Below are 19,526 nucleotides of genomic sequence, written 5' to 3'. Positions count from 1 at the left end.
GGCAGGTGCAGTGTTTGTTGACCCGACGCTATCTGACCTCGGTACGGATGTTAAGGTTGTGTTGATAACATAGTCAAGTTATTCGGTAAAACAATACATATTTATGCAACGCATTCTTGGAATACACAAGCAGCTGACGTAATGATAACCTACTACAATTTCATCTCCCGGAGGTCAGTCGTATTTAAAGTGATGGAGCGAGCAGCCGGTATCAGAAGGCTCTGAGCGACCACGGTGGAGTGTCCACTTGCAACTCCTGAGGTTACAGCGATGAAAAGATAGTAGAAAATCAAATAAATTATTGTTTGTAAATATTACAGTCATCAGTCATCAGTTACTGCACGCCTCTCATTCTGGCGTAGTGGATACAGTTCCTTAGTTACACACATTCATAACTAATTTTTATAGTGACTATCAACAGCAGCCCTGCAGAACAGAGCCACCACCGGTAACCGAGTCTGTGCCACAACAGTTTTATCATCCACTGTGAGTACTTTTCCCTAATGAATACATTAGTCAAGGTAATAATAATAATAATAATAATAATAATAATAATAATAATAATAATAATAATAATAATAATAATAATAATTTACAAGGGGTAGATATCTGACATGATGTTTATTGTTTCCAGTGCAGTTTTTCATGCTGATATCAAATCCGAAAACCGATTTGCTCTGATCACGTCCGGTTTTGAAGATGTTGATAAAGTTTTATTTTTCATGAACAGCGTCCATCGAGAACTGTTTTCATTTTTTCGTTATTTTTCACACAAAGCTGAACAATCTCAATTGCTTCTTCTTTATTATCTGTGAAAGTGGACATTATGGAGTCCAGAGGTTGCATAAATTCACCAGATCTGTTTTGCTACATGTGAGGTTATGTAACGAACATATCCAATATGTGACATGTGGTGCATTTGTACTAATCTTATTATAGCTACAGCCATGTCCATTAGTATTCCATGTAAATATCAATGCTCTAGTGAAACTTCTGTCTGTGTGAGTTGTTTTCCTTGGTACAATGTTAAAAATATGTAAATGGTTGAGGCAGGGTATATCTCAATTACGGTGGGCGTTAGAGACAAATGGTTTGCATGTTTTGAATCAACATGTTTCAGTTGTCTTAGAACGCGTTTTGGATATCAAAATACCCACAGAAAGTCACTTTTTTGTTGATCAGTGTAATAATTACACCCCGCTAACTTTGCGGAAGAGCATGAGTCGGGATGGTAGTGGTGATTTTTTTACAAAATTGGCTTAACGTCGCACCGACACAGATAGGTCTTATGGCGATGATGGGATAGGAAAAGCCTAGGAGTGGGAAGGAAGCGGCCGTGGCCTTAATTAAGGTACAGCCCCAGCATTTGTCTGGTGTGAAAATGGGAAAAGACGGAAAACCATCTTCAGGGCTGCCGACAGCTGGGCTTGAACCCACTATCTCCAGGATGAAAGCTCACAGCTGTGCGCCCCTAACCGCACGGCCAACTCGCCCTGTGATTATTGTTCTAAAAGGATCAACAGCTATCCTCTCTTCACTTTTTTTTCTTTCTTTCCAATTGGCTTTACTTCACGCTGATTCACAGACAAGTCTTACAGTGACGATGGGATAGGAAAGGGCTAAGAGTGGGAAGGAAACGGCTGTGCCCGTAATTTCTCTTTGCATTAACCAGAGGGAAAATGCCATTTTCACATCAGGAAAATGCTGGGGTTGTACATTTTTGAAGGCCACGGTCGCTTCTTTCACACTCCTAGCCCTTTCTTGTACTATCGTCACCATAAGACTTATCGGTGCCGGTGCGACGTAAATGATGATGGTGATGCTTGTTGTTTAAAGGGGCCTAACATCTAGGTCATCGGCCCTGTGCGACGTAAAGCGAACTGCAAACATAAGAGGGAAAATGAGAGATGTCTGGCCATTCGAAGAATGAGGGTATTGGCAAAAGGAAGGAAAGGCGTAAAGACTCCCCAGGCCTCGCAAGCCTAATACTGGCGAGGTCGGAAGACAATATAGCCTATTCGAGTTGACCACGGGAAGTCGGGTAGCGAGGACCCTGTCGCAAGAAACTAGAAGCAATGCTGGACTAATCTAAGAGCCCCGCGGTCACCATGCCACTTTCCCAAGCTGAGATACCTTGGGTTACCCTTTCAGTGGAGACCGCAAGTCTTTTAACTGAGTCCAGGATTGCTTCCAGTTATTAGGATCTGGCACTTCACCATCCTTCCTGTCCACTGCGTTGAGTGGCACAGACGGTAGAGCGGTATGGTTCGATTCCGACTACCGGGCAAGTTGGCCATGCGCTTAGGGACGCGCATCTCTGAGCTTGCATCCGGGAGAGAGTGGGTTCCAATCCCACTGTTGGCAGCCCTGAAGATGGTTTTCCGTGGTTTCCCATTTTCACACCAGGCTGTACCTTAATTAAGGCCACGACCACTTCTTTCCCAGTCCTAGCCTTTTTATATCCCATCGTCGCCATAAGACCTATCTGTGTCGGTGCGACGTAAAGCCACTAGCTATTCCGACTTGGTCCGCTGGTATTTGAGGGTGCTGAAATACTTAAGACTCCTGTAAGCAGATTTCTCGGCAGGAAAAATAACTCCTTCGGGTTAAAGTTACAGCAACTCGGCGTCTGAAAACTGTAGAAGTATTAAGTGGGACGTAAAACTAATAACGTTATCACTTTCTATCCGACCTCCCATGGTCAAGACTTGCTCACTTCCAATTCCTATGGTATTGGTTTGCAAAGCCTATGAATCTGAAATAATTCTGTACTGTAAGTAGCGCAGCCTTTTAGTGACTAGATCATTCATTACAAAGAATAAATTATTGTCTCACTCCTTGGCTGAATGGTCAAGTGTTGAGGCCTTCGGTTCAGAGAGTCCCGTTTCCGATTCCCGGTCGGGCCGGAGATTTTAATCACGTCTGTTCTTCTGACTCGGGGATTGGGTGTTCGTGTTTGTTCCAACACTCTCCTCTTCATATTCAGACAACACACCATACTACCAACCTCCGCAGAAACACGCAATGCTGGATATATCCCTGCAGACAGGTTTGGTGTCAGGAAGGGCATCTGGTCGTAAAACAGAGCCAAATCCATGTGTGCGATACAGTTCGCACCCACGACCCCACAGCTGTAGGTTAAACAGGAGACGAATTATATAATAATAATAATAATAATAATAATAATAATAATAATAATAATAATAATAATAATAATAATAATAATGTCCGACTCGTTGGATGAATGGTCAGCGTACTGACCTTCGGTTCAGAGGGTCTCGGGTTCGATTCCCGGCCGGGTCGGGGATTTTAACCCACATTGATTAATTCCAATGGCCCGGGGGCTAGGTGTTTGTGCTGTCCCCAACATGCCTGCAACTCACACACCACACATAACACTATCCTCCACCACAATAACACGCAGTTACCTACACATGGCAGATGCCGCCCACCCTCATCGGAGGGTCTGCCTTACAAAGGCTGCACTCGGCTAGAAATAGCCACACGAAATTTAAAAGAAATAATAACAATAATAATATTATAATAATTTCATGTGGCTTATTCCTAGCCTGGTGCAGCCCTTGTAAGGCAGACCCCCCAATGAGGGTGGGCGGTATCTGCCATGTATGGGAACTGCGTGTTTTTCTAGTGGAGGATAGTGCTGTGTGTGAGTTGCAGGAATTTTGGATACAGTACAAACATCCAGTCCCAGAGCCAGGGGAAATAACCATTTAAGGTTAAAATCTCCGACCCGGACGGGGATCGAACCCGGGTTCCTCTAAACCGATGGCGACTACGCTGACCATTCAATCAAGGAGCCGGACAAAAACGGGAAGTAAACTCGTGTCCTCACCCCGAGGTGCAGCTCTTTTCATGTACACTCCCAATGGAAGTGAGCTGCATGCACCATTTTAATCAGACTCCAGTCTTCCAGCCTTCTTCATTTCTGGCAGTACCGGGAATCGAACCTGGACCCCCGAGGACGGTAGTTAATAGCGCTAACCTTTACGCTATGGAGGCGGACATAAATAATAATATTTTTTATTAGTAGTAGTAGTCAGTGACGATCAGATAAGAGAGGGCGTGGCCTTAATTAAAATAGAGCCCGAGCATTTACCTTGCGTGAAAATTGTCCCGAAAACAATCTTTAGGGCTGGCGATGTTGGGGCTCGAACCCATCATCTCCCGAATGCAAGCTCACAGCTACGCGGACAGTACCACGCAGCTATCGCTCTGTTAAAGACGATTTGACTGGCAACTACTTATGAGCAGAATTTCAGGAAGATAAAATGTTATATCTATCTTATGCCAACAGCCGTAGCCGTGTTGAAACACCGGATCCCGTGAGATCTCTGAAGTTAAGCAACAGTGGGCGTGGTCAAGATTTGGATGTGTTGCCACACGCTGTTGGTGGGAATGGGGGAGCGGAAAGGAACTGGCCACCCTACCGTACGTAAACTCCGACTCAGGCACACCTCTGCGGAGGTTCGGACCTGTCTTCGGGCAGAATACACCCTTACCTTATATATCTTATTCCTTGACTAATTGGTTACCATACAAACACGTGTTTTCGAAAAATTCAGAAACATCTTGCCAACTTAAATAAAAGCAGACTTAGTCGTTAACCGTTTGACGATCTTCAAGGCTACCACGTCAAACTTACCTTCGAACAGCCAAAACTAGTAGATTCCCTGAAAGTGTTGAGCATTCTCAAAATAAATAAATAAATAAATAAATAAATAAATAAATAAATAAATAAATAAATAAATAAATAAATAAATAAATAAATAAATTAGCATGTGATTTTTTAAGTAGCTATGAGTGAAATTAATGTTGGTTCGGAGCAATAGCGTTGTAAATGTGCGGTGGTTACACCCACCCAGGAATCGAATCCAGGACTCTCTGAACCGAAGGCTGCGACGCTGACCGTTCAGCTAAGGGGCCGCATTATTATTATTATTATTATTATTATTATTATTATTATTATTATTATTATTATTATTATTATTATTATTATTATTATTATTATTATCATCAATAACAACATCGTAGAGCTGGCTGAGTGATCTCTCAAACTGAATGCAACTTAAAAAGAAAATTACTTACCCGATGAGTTGACTATGCGGTACGGTTCGTGTAGCTTTCAATTCGAATTCCGGATATAGAGCGTTCGAATCGCAAAGTCGACGACCTAAAATGGGGTTTCCCCAGATCCTATATTCACACCAAGCAAATGCTGGGCTTGCACCTATTTTTTTAAAAAATTCTATTTATTCGGGGCGTCGACCTAAGTAGATTTTTTGCCCCTACTTTGCACTATATGTTGTGAACCTGCGTGTATTTGGTAATGGCGGAAGCGTGAAGTGTTGAATGTGAAGAAAGGAACATTAAGGACGACACAAACACCCAGTCCCCAGGCCAGGGATATTAAACGTTTACAATTTAAAACCCCTGACCCGGCCGGGAATCGAACCCGGGGCCGCCGGACGGGGTAGTACCTTAATAATGACCGCAGGTGTGCCATTTCCCAGTCCTGGCCATCGTTGCCAAAACCTGTAACAGTTAGTGAAGCATTTGACACATAGTAAAAGTAAATTACGCAGGGGTCATAAAAAAAAAGTCGTACATATAGGAAATGAGAAGGATGATAATTTAACCAAACACCCAACGTGAGCCCACCCGACCTTCGACTGCAGGATTTAAACTGTCAGTGAAATTAGCATTCACTCTGCCAGGAAAGAAAGAATTTCTGACTAACAACTGACCAGTTTGTTTTTCTACCATATGACGTAACTTAAGAGTGTTGATGTTGAAAGGCGGATAACCTTGAACCATGTTTCATCCAATCCGCTGGACTAAAATAAAACAGACTTGATATTATGTATTCCAGAATGAAACATATCCGTCCTTACTCGTATTACCAAACGGAAAAAGATAAAAGGAACATTTAAAAAAATGACTTTGATCTCCAAGGAGCCATGCAGCCAGCAGCCCACAATCATATATAATTATACACTAACAAATAAAATCAACATTAAAAAGCACAAATACACATAAAAGAAATTAACAACTTTGGAAAAACAACTTGTGGTCCACTGATCAAATTAAAGTCTCCTGTCAAAAATAGTCCTTGCAACGTTCTGACAACATTAAATAAACATTTATTACAAACTTCATTTACAAATGTAAATTAAAACACCATCGTATACAATTACACATTATAACATATCTAAGAACATGATTAACATTCCTCACCCACTAACCCAGGAAAAAATAAGATAACCGAGCTCGATAGCTGCAGTCGCTTAAGTGCGGCCAGTATCCAGTAATCGGGAGATAGTGGGTTCGAGCCCCACTGTCGGCAACCCTGAAAATGGTTTTCCGTGGTTTCTCATATTCACACCAAGCAAATGCTGGAGCTGTAGCTTAATTAAGGCCACGGCCGCTTCCTTCCAACTCCTAGGCCTTTCCTCTCCCACCGTCGCCAAAAGACCTATTTGTGTCGGCGCGACGTAAAGCAAATAGCAAATAATAATAATAATAATAATAATAATAATAATAATAATAATAATAATAATAATAATAATAATAATAATAACAATTAAATTTTCACTTTTTGATGTTTTTAAACCCTCCTGAAATTGTAACCTGACTCTATTCCAGACTTGAATTTTAAAAATATCTGGTTAATAATCTTGATATTTTGCTCTGGTTTTAGAAGTTTTGCTTCTATCAGATTATTTAAGTCAGGAGTTAGTTAGTGCTTGTTAGTTTATGCCTGTCGAGAGAAAAAAAATTCGTTGTTGAAGTAAATTCCTAAATACTTGATTCGTTCATTGTTTGTTTTTATCGATGGTATTACTGATCCTTCAAGTGTAGTGATGTTTTCTTCAGTTAATTTGTCTTTGCCGGGCGACTGCTCGGGTGTGAGCTTGCAACCGGGAGATAGTGGGTTCGAATCCCACTGTCGGCAACCCTGAAGATGGTTTTCCGTGGTTTCTCATATTTACACCAAGCAAATGCTGGAGCTGTACCTTAATTAAGGCCACGGCCGCTTCCTTCCAACTCCTAGACCTTTCCTATCCCACCGTCGCCATAAGACCTAACTGTGTCGTTGCGACGTAAAGCCACTAGCAAAAAAAGAATCTTTCTTCAGAATTATAGATTTGCTTTTAAGAGGATGGATATGTAAATCAATTTCTGCAAAGCTGTTTTCGGATAAATTTAACAAAAACAAAATTTAACAAACATGATTTTACAATAATGTAAATAAGATTGTCTTAGGAAAGAAGAAATGGCATTATAAACCTGAAACGTGTTCCAGGAAAGTAAACACTCAATATTAACTTGCAACTGAAATCCCAGCACACCCAAACCGTTCAAGAAAGGTCAAGAAAGGTCGTGGTAGGTAGATGCTAAGTGAGTCTCGGCCCATAAGTGGCCACGGCTGGTCAGTGGTCCAACAGCACTGCACTCTGACTGGCCAACCGAGTTCTACCGTGGCTCTACACCTCTGCATTCGGGAGACGGGACAAGGCTGGACCTCACGGCTGGCCCGAACCGTCGGCTGTCCTCAGAATGGTTGTCCGTGGTTTTCCATTCTCCTGTACTAAGGCGAATGCCGGGATAGTTCACAGTATAAGCCACGACCGCCAACCCTCTCACGTTCTCCGAGCATCTCCTTCACCGTAACAAATCTCCCAGTCTGAGAGATGGCGTCACCGTCTAAGAGGCCCGCCTCACCCTTCAGGGGAGGAATGAAGACATTTTAGTAGTAGTAGTAGTAGTAGTAGTAGTAGTAGTAGTAGTAGTAGTAGACTAGTACAAAAGTCGTCTTTGTTCTCGATAGAGGTTACACGCAAAGAAAATGTGTCTTAAGTCCTGAATTATCATTATCGCATGAACAGTAGGGAGTGTCAGTATCTTCAATGCAACATGAGTTAAGTGGCTTCTAAAGCTTGTTAGGTCTGGTTGATGTGAGGCATACAATAAATTTTTCTCCGAAGTTGAGACCATTAAGACCCTCTATGATCGAGTCGCATACGTATGATAGATGTTATGTATCTTCTGTCGGTGTTCCATTTGGAGAACCAAAGATATGTTGGCAGGTCTGGTTGATGTCCGACTCGTTGGCTGAATGGTCAGCATATTGGCGTTCGGTTCAGAAGGTTCCGGGTTCGATTCCCGGCCGGGTCGGGAATTTTAACCTTCATTGGTTAATTCCAATGGCTCGGGGGCTGGGTGTTTGTGCTGTCCCCAACATCCCTGCAACTGACACACCACACATAACACTATCCTCCACCACAATAACACGCAGTTACCTACACATGGCAGATGCCGCCCACCCTCATCGGAGGGTCTGCCTTACAAGGGATGCACTCGGCTAGAAATAGCCACACGAAATTATTGTTAGGTCTGGTTGATGTGAGGCATACAATAAATTTTTCTCCGAAGTTGAGACCATTCTTCTCGAGTGCGATGATGAAGCAGTGGAAAGAAGTATCTAAACGAAAGAGCAACGGCATCAAAAGGTACACCAGTTATTGCCTATTCAGCAAGTTGGCCGACTGTATCATTGTCGATAATGCCTATATGTCCATAAATCCAAACGATATTAATGTCAGTACCTTAAGATCGCGATTTCCGCACCATTTGCCGAGTTCCATAAATGTATTTGTGACATTTCAAGTCTAATGTGGGGTTTGTAAGGATTGTACAGGGCTTTGTGAATTTGAGAGCCTAAGATTTTTTTTCGAAGAAATGTTTCAGCAGTTTCTCCAGGTAAAGAGAATTTAGCGAATTTACCCAGAAGAGGACAGTAATATGCATATCCAACTCCAGCTGATGCTTTAGAGCCATCGATAAAGACGTGGACAAATTGTGTTCACGTGATGCGTAGAAATGGCATTACACCGTTATATAGGTTAGGTTCTTTGCCTACAAAGTTGGGTAAACAATGCACTGGCATTTGACAGAGAGACAATCACATAGCAAAACAGACAGTAGCACCTGTATGTTTTAAATCTCTGTAACTGTTCGCCAGCAGTGGAATCCTTTGTGTGCGTACTTTGCGCCGTACGTAACCGTATTGGAGTTGTTTCTATTTATTTAAAATAGTAACCTATGTTACGGTAGCATTTATCAGTTAAAAACTTATTAGTCGGGAATTGACGTAGTAAATGGAGAGGTATTCCTTACGCTTCTTTAATAAAGCAGCAGTCAGTGTTGATGGTAAGGCTCATTAACACACTCTTATTGCAAGCTTGCAAAGGACGTAGTGAGGTGCATTTCCACTGAATATACTACCATAATCCAGGACGGATAGTATCAGAGCTCTGTGCATAAAAGTATTGCAGGATCCGCTCCCCACCACGTACGAGTTACAGCACGTAGAGTTGTGAGATTGATTGATTTTTGTAGTTACATGTTAAAGGCGTGCAAACCATGTTAATTTACTGTCTAGGTGGAAGCCCAGTAGTTTTGCTGATGTTCGAAGAGGAAAGGAATATGGACCCAGCTTGATGATTCATGAGGTTAACATTCGCCGTTTCCGAGAGAAGGTTACCACGGATGATTTTGCCGCAGATAGAGATAAGTCAGTCTCGAACGTCCAACTTTGAAGAGACGAGGAAGCATCAGCCAGGCGTAAACTCGTTACCCACAAGCATGAAGAATCTATGCAAAAACAAATATCATCTGCACGTTGTAGTACTTTGACAGCAGGACTGAAAATCTTGTCGAGTTCCGCAACATAGAGGCCATACAGGAGGGGACTTAATATAGCACCTTGAGGGAGTCCCTTAGTCAGCGTGCGCGGGCCATATAAACTACTATCATGACCTCGAATGTGGACTAAATGATAACTGAAAATATTGTAAATAGTCCTGATGCACTGCAATGGGAGACACAATGAATGTAATTTTTGAGCAAGGATTGTCAGATCCACGTTGACGTAATCTACACTTACATCCAGAAACACTGCTGCCAAAATAACCTTGAGAAGAATACCCTGCGCTCAATGTCTGTGGTGAGGAGGCTGAGATGATGAAGTGCACTCCTAGATTTGTGGAAGCTGTATTGAGAACTCGGAAGTACTTGTTTATGTTCGAGCCACCATTCCAAACGTGATGAAGCCGTTCGATGGTTTTGGCGATACAGTAGGATTATGTGATTGGTCGGTATGAATTTGCCTCATTGGGATCCTCACCAGGTTTGAAAATACGTACAATAATATGAGTGGTCTAATCAGAAGCAAAAATCCCAAATTGCAAGACGTTTCGAAACAACTGTAATAGGAAGTATTTAGCATATGTGGGTAAATGGGACAGTATTAAATAATGATTATTATCATACCCTGTGGCTGCGGACTGAGTCTGTTTTAAAGCATCTTCCCGCTCGTCACGAGTAAAATGTCGAAGAAGAGTTCCTTCTAAATGTTGCTGGTAGAAATGAACTACAGTATGCAGTACAGCATGGCAATGAGGGTGGAGCTATAATATCTGCACATTCTTCCTTCCAACAGTTGAGGGGCACGTTTATTTTCTAAGTTCCGAATCATTATCCATACATCTGAAATTGGAGTGTCCCTCTGCTAGCTGATAAGTTGTTTAATTTGAGAAATGATGTGTATTGGTCCAGAGTAAAGAGACCTTCAAACCCATGGCTTTCCGAAGAAATACGCGACCAGATGAAAATCAGAGACGCAGCCTATAGTTATTACTTGAAATATCCTACATCAGACAATTTCGGAAAGTATAAAAAAGTCCGAAACAAAACCCTTGTGATATATTGAACACTCAAAATTCTAATGAGATTTGGAAATCCCTTCGCGAAATGAGATTATGCAAAAACAAGACAAATAACAACGACTGTAATGTACCGCTAGCTGACCTAAATTCATATTTTAGCACACGATCCTCTCAGATGGACCAACATAACAAAGTAACAGTAATCAACAGAATACCCTCAAAAGTAAGACATAATGACGAGCAGTTCTACTTTTCTCATGTGACCCTCAGTGAGATTAGGAGCGTCTTCAGTGAAATAAAGTCAGGGTCCACTGGCCATGATGGAATCAACATTTCTCTTTAAAAGAATCATAGACATCATACTTACAACAGTCACGCGTATCATTAGTAACTCACTCATGACTGGGGTCTTTCCTTCGAATTGGAAACATGCAATCATCCAACCCTTCCCTAAAATCAACCACCTCGACTGACCCGAAGATTATCGTCCTGTTAGTATCCTTCCTATATTAGGAAACATATTGGGGACAATAGTACATAAGCAAATGACTGAATATCTTATACATAACAACTTACTTGACAAATATCAAACGGGGTTCAGACAAAACTACACTACTACCACGGCATTAGTTCAAGTGACAAATGACATGCAACTAGCTTTAGATAAAGGACAAATGACTATACTTGTTCTCTTGGACTTAAGCAAAGCCTTCGACTGTGTAGACAGAGACATATTATTCGCTAAACTCAAGACGCTGAAATTTTCTTACAGCACTTTAACCTGGGTACTATCCTATCTTGGTGGTCGTCACCAGCGTGTGTCAGTGAGAAACGATACATCTTCGTGGCAAACCACTAAGGTGGGCGTGGAACAGGGTGGAGTACCGTCACCTCTTCTGTTCTCATTATACACGAACGACTTATCTGAGATGTTGACCAATTGTAAATATCACCTGTATGCATATGAAATTCAATTATACATTCACACGAAGCCTAATGACTTAAACAATTCAATCACTAAGTTAAACGAAGACCTAGCAAATGTTAAAGACTGGACTAGCAGACATGGCCTGAAAATGAACCCATCAAAATCATAGGCCATCATAACTGGTACTTATAAATCTCATACAAAACACATCTATACCCAGTGTTATGCTCAATGGAATACCAATAACATTTAGTGATCATGTAAAGAACCTTGGATTAGTATTCGATAAATATTTAAGTTGGTCGGAACATGTTACAAAAATTTGTCACTCTGCAAAAAGGATGAGGGACTTCCTTCCAAAGAAGCAAAAGAAAATTATTAGTTCAGAATATAATATTCCCAATATTTGACTACGGAGATGTAGTTTATAATAGTATGAGCAAAACACTTTCATGTCGACTACAGTGAGCCTACAATGCTTTTGCTCGATTCGTATTAAATATCCCAATACAAACTCATATTAGCCCCTTCCTCTCTCAGATGTCGTGGCTAAGATTGACTGAACGACACAAATACCAGGCTGTTTCTCTTCTCCACAGTGTTCTGCACACAAGCAAACCAGACTTTCTTAGAACAGACGTTAAATACCTCTCCCCTTCCGATAGAGCTCCCTCAAGCTCATTCACACGATCCCTCTTGTCCATTCCCATTCATCATAGAAACTCGCACAACTCATTCGTACCTGCTACCATACGTTTCTGGAACTCAATCCCAGCTGAAATTAGAGGCATAGGCAATCCGAGGTTAGTTAAAAGGAAATGTTTAACGTGGTACTCAAATCTGTAGAAAGTAGATCTCACTAACGTAAAAAAGTAATAATTAATTCTCAGTTGTCAATAAGGATACAAAATCATAGAGATTAAGTAAATTAATTTTAGTGATATTTATAAATATGTGTAACTAATGATTATATGTACACTATTCACATTATTCTGTAAATTGTATAACGATATTGTACAATATGGTTTGGCATAAAAGCAGGCTTCATAGCCTGAGCCCCGCCATATAAGAAAAGCAATAAAACAAACAAACAAACAAACAAACAAACAAACAAACAAACAAACAAGCAAACAAACAAATATATGGGACAGTAGAATCAAAGGCGGATAGTTCATTGTTAATCACGTTCTTGTATGCGTTCCAGTGAGCTCCTTTCACAATCAATCAATCAATCAATCAATCAATCAATCAATCAATCAATCAATCAATCAATCAATCAATCAATCAATCAATCAATCAATCAATCAATCAATCAATCAATCAATCAATCAATCAATCAATCAATCAATCAATCAATCAATCAATCAATCAATCAATCAATCAATCAATCAATCAATCAATCAATCAATCAATCAATCAATCAATCAATCAATCAATCAATCAATCAATCAATCAATCAATCAATCAATCAATCAATCAATCAATCAATCAATCAATCAATCAATCAATCAATCAATCAATCCCATCTGCATTTAGGGCAGTCGCCCGGGTGGCAGATTCCCTACCGGTTGTTTTCTTAGCCTTTTCTTAAATGATTGCAAAGAAATTGGAAATTTACTGAACTTTTTCCTTGGTAAGTTATTTCAATCCCTAACTCCCCTTCCTACAAATGAATATTTGCCCCAATTTGTTCTCTTGAATTCTAACTTTATCTTCATATTGTGATCTTTACTACTTTTAAAGACACCGCTCATACTTATTCGTCTACTAATGTCATTTCACGCCATCTGCCCACTGACAGCTCGGAACATACCACTTAGTTGAGCAGCTCGTCTCCTTTCTCCTTAGGCTTCCCAGCCCAAACTTTGCAACAGTTTTGTAACGCTACTGTTTTGGTGGTAATCACCCAGAAGAAATCAAGCTGCTTTTCTTTGGATTTTTCCACTTCTTGAATCAAGTAATCGTAGTGAGGGTCGCATGCACTGGAACCATGCTCTAGTTGAGGTATTACCAGAGACGTATATGCCGTCTCCTTTACATCCTTACTATAACCCCTAAATACCCTCATAACCTTTCCAATACGGCGAGCGAGTTGGCCGTGCGGTTAGGGGCGCGCAGTTGTGAGTTTGTTTGTTGGTACTTGTTGTTTAGAGGGGACTAACATCTAAGGTCATCGGCCTTGTGAGTTTGCATTCGGGAGATAGTGGGTTTGAACCACACTGGTGATAGTCCTGAAGATGGTTTTCTGTGGTTTCCCATTTTCACACCACGCAAATGCTAGGGCTGTGCCCTAATCAAGGCCACGGTCGCTTACTTGCCAGTCCTAGACCTTTCCTATCCCATAGTTGCCATAAGACCTACCTGTGTCGTGCGACATAAAGCCACTTGTAAAAAAATAACCTTCCAATTTCTGAATGATCTATCACTACCAGTATCGCCCTATGTGGCACATAATTTTTTATGATTAGAACGATACTACCATCGTCTCAATAATGACATGATATGGAATTCTATACAGTTTAAAACATGTTCGGACTCAGATAGTGCTTCTATAGATACATTTCGGCTGTGGATCTCGCGATCTAAAACGTCTCTATTCGAGTTCACCGACCGGCTGTTCGGCTGTAAGATTTTAAAAACCATTTTCAGTGGCAGAAATGTTACTATTCATGTCGCGGATTGCTGTTGGATGAATGTTGCTAGATGCTGGAGATTGAGGTTGACTTACTATGAGCATAATAATACGAGTATTATTGCTCTATTTGCTGGTCGCTGTTCTTAGCAGGATTGGATACTGCCCGATGGGATTGGGGGAGGGTATTAATTGTAGTTAACCGGAGTAACAGGTAAAGGTTGGGGAAGATAAGCCAGTTGAGAAATTGGGTGGGTGGTTAGGTTGAAGAGATTGTGACGGTCGTCTTGACGGGGTGACGGGAAGTGATATCTTACCCTGAGAGGCGAATGCACGGGTGAGTTGTTGGTTAATTGTTGTTGTGGAGAGTTCTGTTGTGTTATAGGCTATTCCATTATGGTTCTACAGTAAAAATTAGTTTCAGGGGTTCATGTTGTCTCCGAGTGTTTCTTAGTGATGACACTTTCGAGGTTAGAGAAATATTATACAGTGGGGGAAATTCCACCTGATTTTGATAATTAACCTGTGGGAATGATGCTAAGTTCGCGTGAGCTCTGTTGTTATAAATATTGAGCGCAGTCACTTGCAAGATTATGTTAAAATCCATAAGTTCCCGAACAGAAAAATACTATTTATATCCTGAGCAGATTTTATCTGTGGAAAGACGAGCTCCTTTGCAGTGAACACAAGAGGGAGTAGAGCCTAATTAATTCCCAACACTGACTCAAGTCATGAGGCCCAGAGCAACAGCTACAGCGTTGGGCGCTTCCACATAGCAGGCTAGAATGATTAAATCTCAAACAACGCTCACATAATCGCACAGACATCACAACGGTTGCACTGGGTATCTAATTCCGAGTAAGTTAACATACGTTGGCAGTTGTACACGGAACGTTAATAGACAAACTGGAATCGGCCTTTACTCTCCACGAATAATCTTAGTGAAGCGTTTTACGCGAACAAATAGTAACAGGGATTGTATCTACCGTAAATTTCAGTTCCACTAAGTATAGGATGGACATTTTTTATTAAGCCTTGGCTTTTATTTAAACTAGATGGAATGTAGACGTTTAGATTTTGTTTACGAAAAAAATATGATTCCACAAGTTGATTCGCCACTGCTCCTGATGTGATTTCAAGTTAAAGCCCGTTTCACCGTATGGGTTTTATGTCCTGGATGTTTTTTGACGACGGAAGACCTGCTTGTTATATAACACCCTACCGAGAGCCATTGGATGGAGACGATCCACTTCTTTGTTGATATTTTCAACGGTAACAATGAAAGGACCTTGATCATTGCGACTGTCTATTTTTCGCTGCTCTTGCGAGATTGACTAACGTTGATGTATATATGTGGATGAAGTATTTATTTCTCCCACAGTTGTAGTCTGAGGTAAATCAGAACTGTTTATGGTATCAGTTGAACTGAACTGTTTATGGTATCCACGAGCATGCTGAACTTCTCTATGGAACGTGGTTCATTTCCATTAGGACGCATTCTTTTATACTGGGGGATGAATTCACTTAAAAATTCAGCGTCAGAATTACCTGGGTAGAACCTCCGTAGGTTTAGGCGTCAGCGTGCTGGCCTCTCACCGCTGGGTTCCGTGGTTCAATTCCCGGTCACTCCATGCGAGATTTGTGCTGGATAAAGCGGAGGCGCGACAGGTTTTTCTCAGGGTATTCCGGTTTTCCCCGTCATCTTTCATTCCAGTAACACTTTCCAATATAATTTTATTTCACCTGCCAGTCATTAATCATTGCCCAATAGGAGTGCGACAGGCTTCGGCAGCCGGTACAATTCCTATCCTCGCCGCTACATGGTGGCTTTATTCATTCCATTCCCGATCCAGTCGAATGATTGGAAACAGGCTGGGATTTTCATTTTCAATTACCTGGGTACTGTTTTCTGACCTCTTTGTTGTATCGCAGTAATTGCTCCTTGCACTTCTGTTGAGTGAGTGTTGACAGGTTTTTGTTATGACAAAAGTTGCTGGGAATTTTGAACACTTCTGACACTTGAAGCAAAGTGGGAAATTATCGGCAGGGTGTTAGTTCCCGTAGCATATTTGAAAGGCAATATGAATTAGCTGACCCGTGTCAGGTGGGTTGTTCATGAAGCACACCCAAAATTACACTCACACAAACGATACTTCCGAACTGATATTACAATTGTTTGAAGCAAGAAGGAAAAGACAATCAACGTGTTAGCAGAAGATAGGTAAATTTTAATTATAAATACCTGTTACACACGTAAACACTGTATTCTTGGACTGCAGCGAAGCGCACGATGTGAACTCAACCTCACCTCACTGCGAGCTGTAAAACAAACAATATCAAATAGATGAGACGAAGACGAATTATACTGACTTTATCACATCTGCCGAATCCGTCCCTAGTACTTTGTAGCCATCGTGACGAGTGTAATCCCACTGTGGGTGGAGGCGGTAGCATTCATCCATTCCCTGTCTGTCGTAAAAGGCGACTAAAATGGGACGTAGAGGCTTGCATCGACACCAGCATTTAGGACAAGAGAATTTAATTTTCCGAAGGGTAGGAATAGCCTATTCTTTGCTTCTTGTGATTAGCGTTAAGAGGAGATGGTTGCCTAGTTCTATTTTCACTTAAAACAATATCCCCCCCTCCCAAATACCCTAACCTCGTGTTAGTAAATTTATCGGCACGTAATGAACTCTTGCGGGTCGACATTTCCAGCATCTCAGCGTCTTTAAAAGCCCAAAAATCAGTTAATGGGACGTAAAACCAACATTATTATTATTATTATTATTATTATTATTATTATTATTATTATTATTATTATTATTATTATTATTATTATTATTATTATTATTATTATTATTATTATTATTATTCCAAATGTAGTTTAATACCTTATAGCCCCAAGGATGGTCGCGCTTTTCATTCAAATTTTGGTATTCAAAAGCTGATATGAAAATTCAGTGTGCAGCCTTACAAAAATATCCTTTATGATAACCCATTGCATTAAGAAGGGGAACGGTAAATGCGTACTTGGTTCGCCCGGAAGAACGTGGGTTCGATTCCCCATCAGGATATCTTCACAATCATTTAAAAATACTATGTACAGAATTTATAGGTAATCTGTCACCGGGCGACAGCCCTAAATGCAGATTGATTGACGATTGCATCGTACATACTTATTGTCATTTACACTTATGTTAACCAGCTTTCTTTAACACGGCTTAAAGTACAATAATCGCTTCGGGCAGCTAAAATAGAAAAAATCAGTTTTTTTCAATTTGCTTTACGTCGCATCGACACAGATAGGTGTTATGGCGACGATGGGATAGGAAAGGCTCAGGAGTGGGAAGGGCGCAATAATTATACATTATCCCTACCCCATCGTCACCGTAAGACCTATCTGTGTCGGTGAGACGTAAAGCAAACTGTAAATAAATAAATAAATAAATAAATAAATAAATAAATAAATAAATAAATAAATAAATAAATAAATAAATAAATAAATAAATAAATAAATAAATAAATAAATAAATAAATAAATAAATAAATAAATAAACAAATAAATAAATAAATAAATAAATAAATAAATAAATAAATAAATAAATAAATAAATAATATAATTATAATAATAATAATAATTTGAAACAATAACCCAATCACTATGAACGGTGTCTCTATGCAGTTATATCGAACAATGTTGAATGAATGCCGACCTTGACTTTCATGCAGAAGTTATGGTTGACTTATATAACCACCACTTATCCCCTTGCCCGTGAGCAACATAGAGGTCAAATAAATAATGATAGTAATAAGAGTTGACTTCCTCTTGAGCTGCCTCGTCCAATGGAGAATTGAGGCAGTTATTGCTGTCTCTAATCTCCCCTTAGCGTTACAAGGTTAGTTCGCCAATTTTCTGACAAACATTGGTAAAATATTGAACACGAGTGAATTTCTACTGAAAAGTCCGTTTGCTGTACTAATTTCAGACATAAATGAGGTGAAATCGGCTAAATTCGCGAAATTAAATCCATCTCTGTCATTGCCAGCTCCGTTTTAAAGCACTACAGGAAACCAAACCTGAGACAAAACTGAGGCATGTATTCGTACTGTCATGGTAAGAGTTCAAAATTACGAACTGTATTGTAAACATTACGCTCAACAGTGAGTACCATGACGATTAATAAAATGATAATGCGCTGAGTAAACGTATGGAAAGCTAATTTATAAAAAAAAATCAAAACAAATTCCATGTAAATCCAGGTACAAAAGAAAGTTATAACTCAAAGTGAAATTTTCCGTGACAATGTATCTAAATTCATTGAATTATAAAATGTTTTTTTCCTAATAGCATACATGCTGATGAACTTAGGCAGACGATTGGTAATATTAAGCAAGTACTTTGTCCTAGTTGATGTTAAAAGGTGAGTAACGTTTGGTAGTGTTACGAAATAAATGCTGACTGTTTTATTTAACCAATTTAATCGAAGATGACCCAATTAGTAGTACGCACAATTGCTGTATACTCGACAATAAATGCCAACGCTTCACTAATTACTGGCTATTTAAAAAGGTATCTTGTCCCCAAAGCGGGACTTCGGCTGGCATTCATTGCCTCGAAGAGGAGATTCTTCGTAGTCTTGACCGACATGTTTCAATTTCCACTTCACACGCACCACAGTCACTTTACACAGCAGTTCTGTGCGATCAGGTTCTAACGCTTGAACGTTGGATATCACAACGCATGATGACTATACACTTGGCTCGACTCCAGACAAGATCGATAACGCACACAGTAAATAATTTCGTGTGGCTATTTCTAGCCGGGTGCAGCCCTTGTAAGGCAGACCCTCCGATGAGGGTGGGCGGCATCTGCCATATATAGGTAACTGTGTGTTATTGTGGTGGAGGATGGTGTTATGTGTGGTGTGTGAGTTGCAGGGATGTTGGGGACATCACAAACACCCAGCCCCCGGGCCATTGGAATTAACCAATTAAGGTTAAAATCCCCGACCCGGCCGGGAATCGAACCTGGGACCCTCTGAACCGAAGGCCAGTACGCTGACCATTCAGCCAACGAGTCGGACAACTCACACAGTCAATTCGCGTGACTGCTCTACACAGTGAACTTTCAGCTTACGGCTCTTAACCGGTACCTGCCACCAACTACAACTGTTCGCGAAGAATCTACTTTTTTACAGGGTAAGTGGCCTAACATTAC

At 40.5% G+C, this 19,526-nt stretch overlaps 1 protein-coding gene across 2 annotated transcripts in view; it reads left to right on the top strand.

Annotated features, from left to right (window-relative positions):
• Positions 1–201: 201 nt before the first annotated feature.
• LOC136876113 (cytochrome P450 9e2) overlaps positions 202–19,526 on the top strand; it is an 86,028-nt gene continuing 66,703 nt past the window's right edge. For both annotated transcript variants that reach the window (XM_067149785.2, XM_067149786.2), the window contains exon 1: positions 202–486. The gene's annotated coding sequence lies outside the window, so the exon portion shown is untranslated. The remainder of the gene's footprint in view (positions 487–19,526) is intronic.

This window comes from Anabrus simplex, chromosome 6 (assembly GCF_040414725.1).
Source record: "Anabrus simplex isolate iqAnaSimp1 chromosome 6, ASM4041472v1, whole genome shotgun sequence".
Lineage (NCBI taxonomy): Eukaryota > Metazoa > Arthropoda > Insecta > Orthoptera > Tettigoniidae > Anabrus > Anabrus simplex.
The sequence above is the reverse complement of the archived record's forward strand: the minus strand, read 5'-3'. Positions and strand labels throughout refer to the sequence as shown.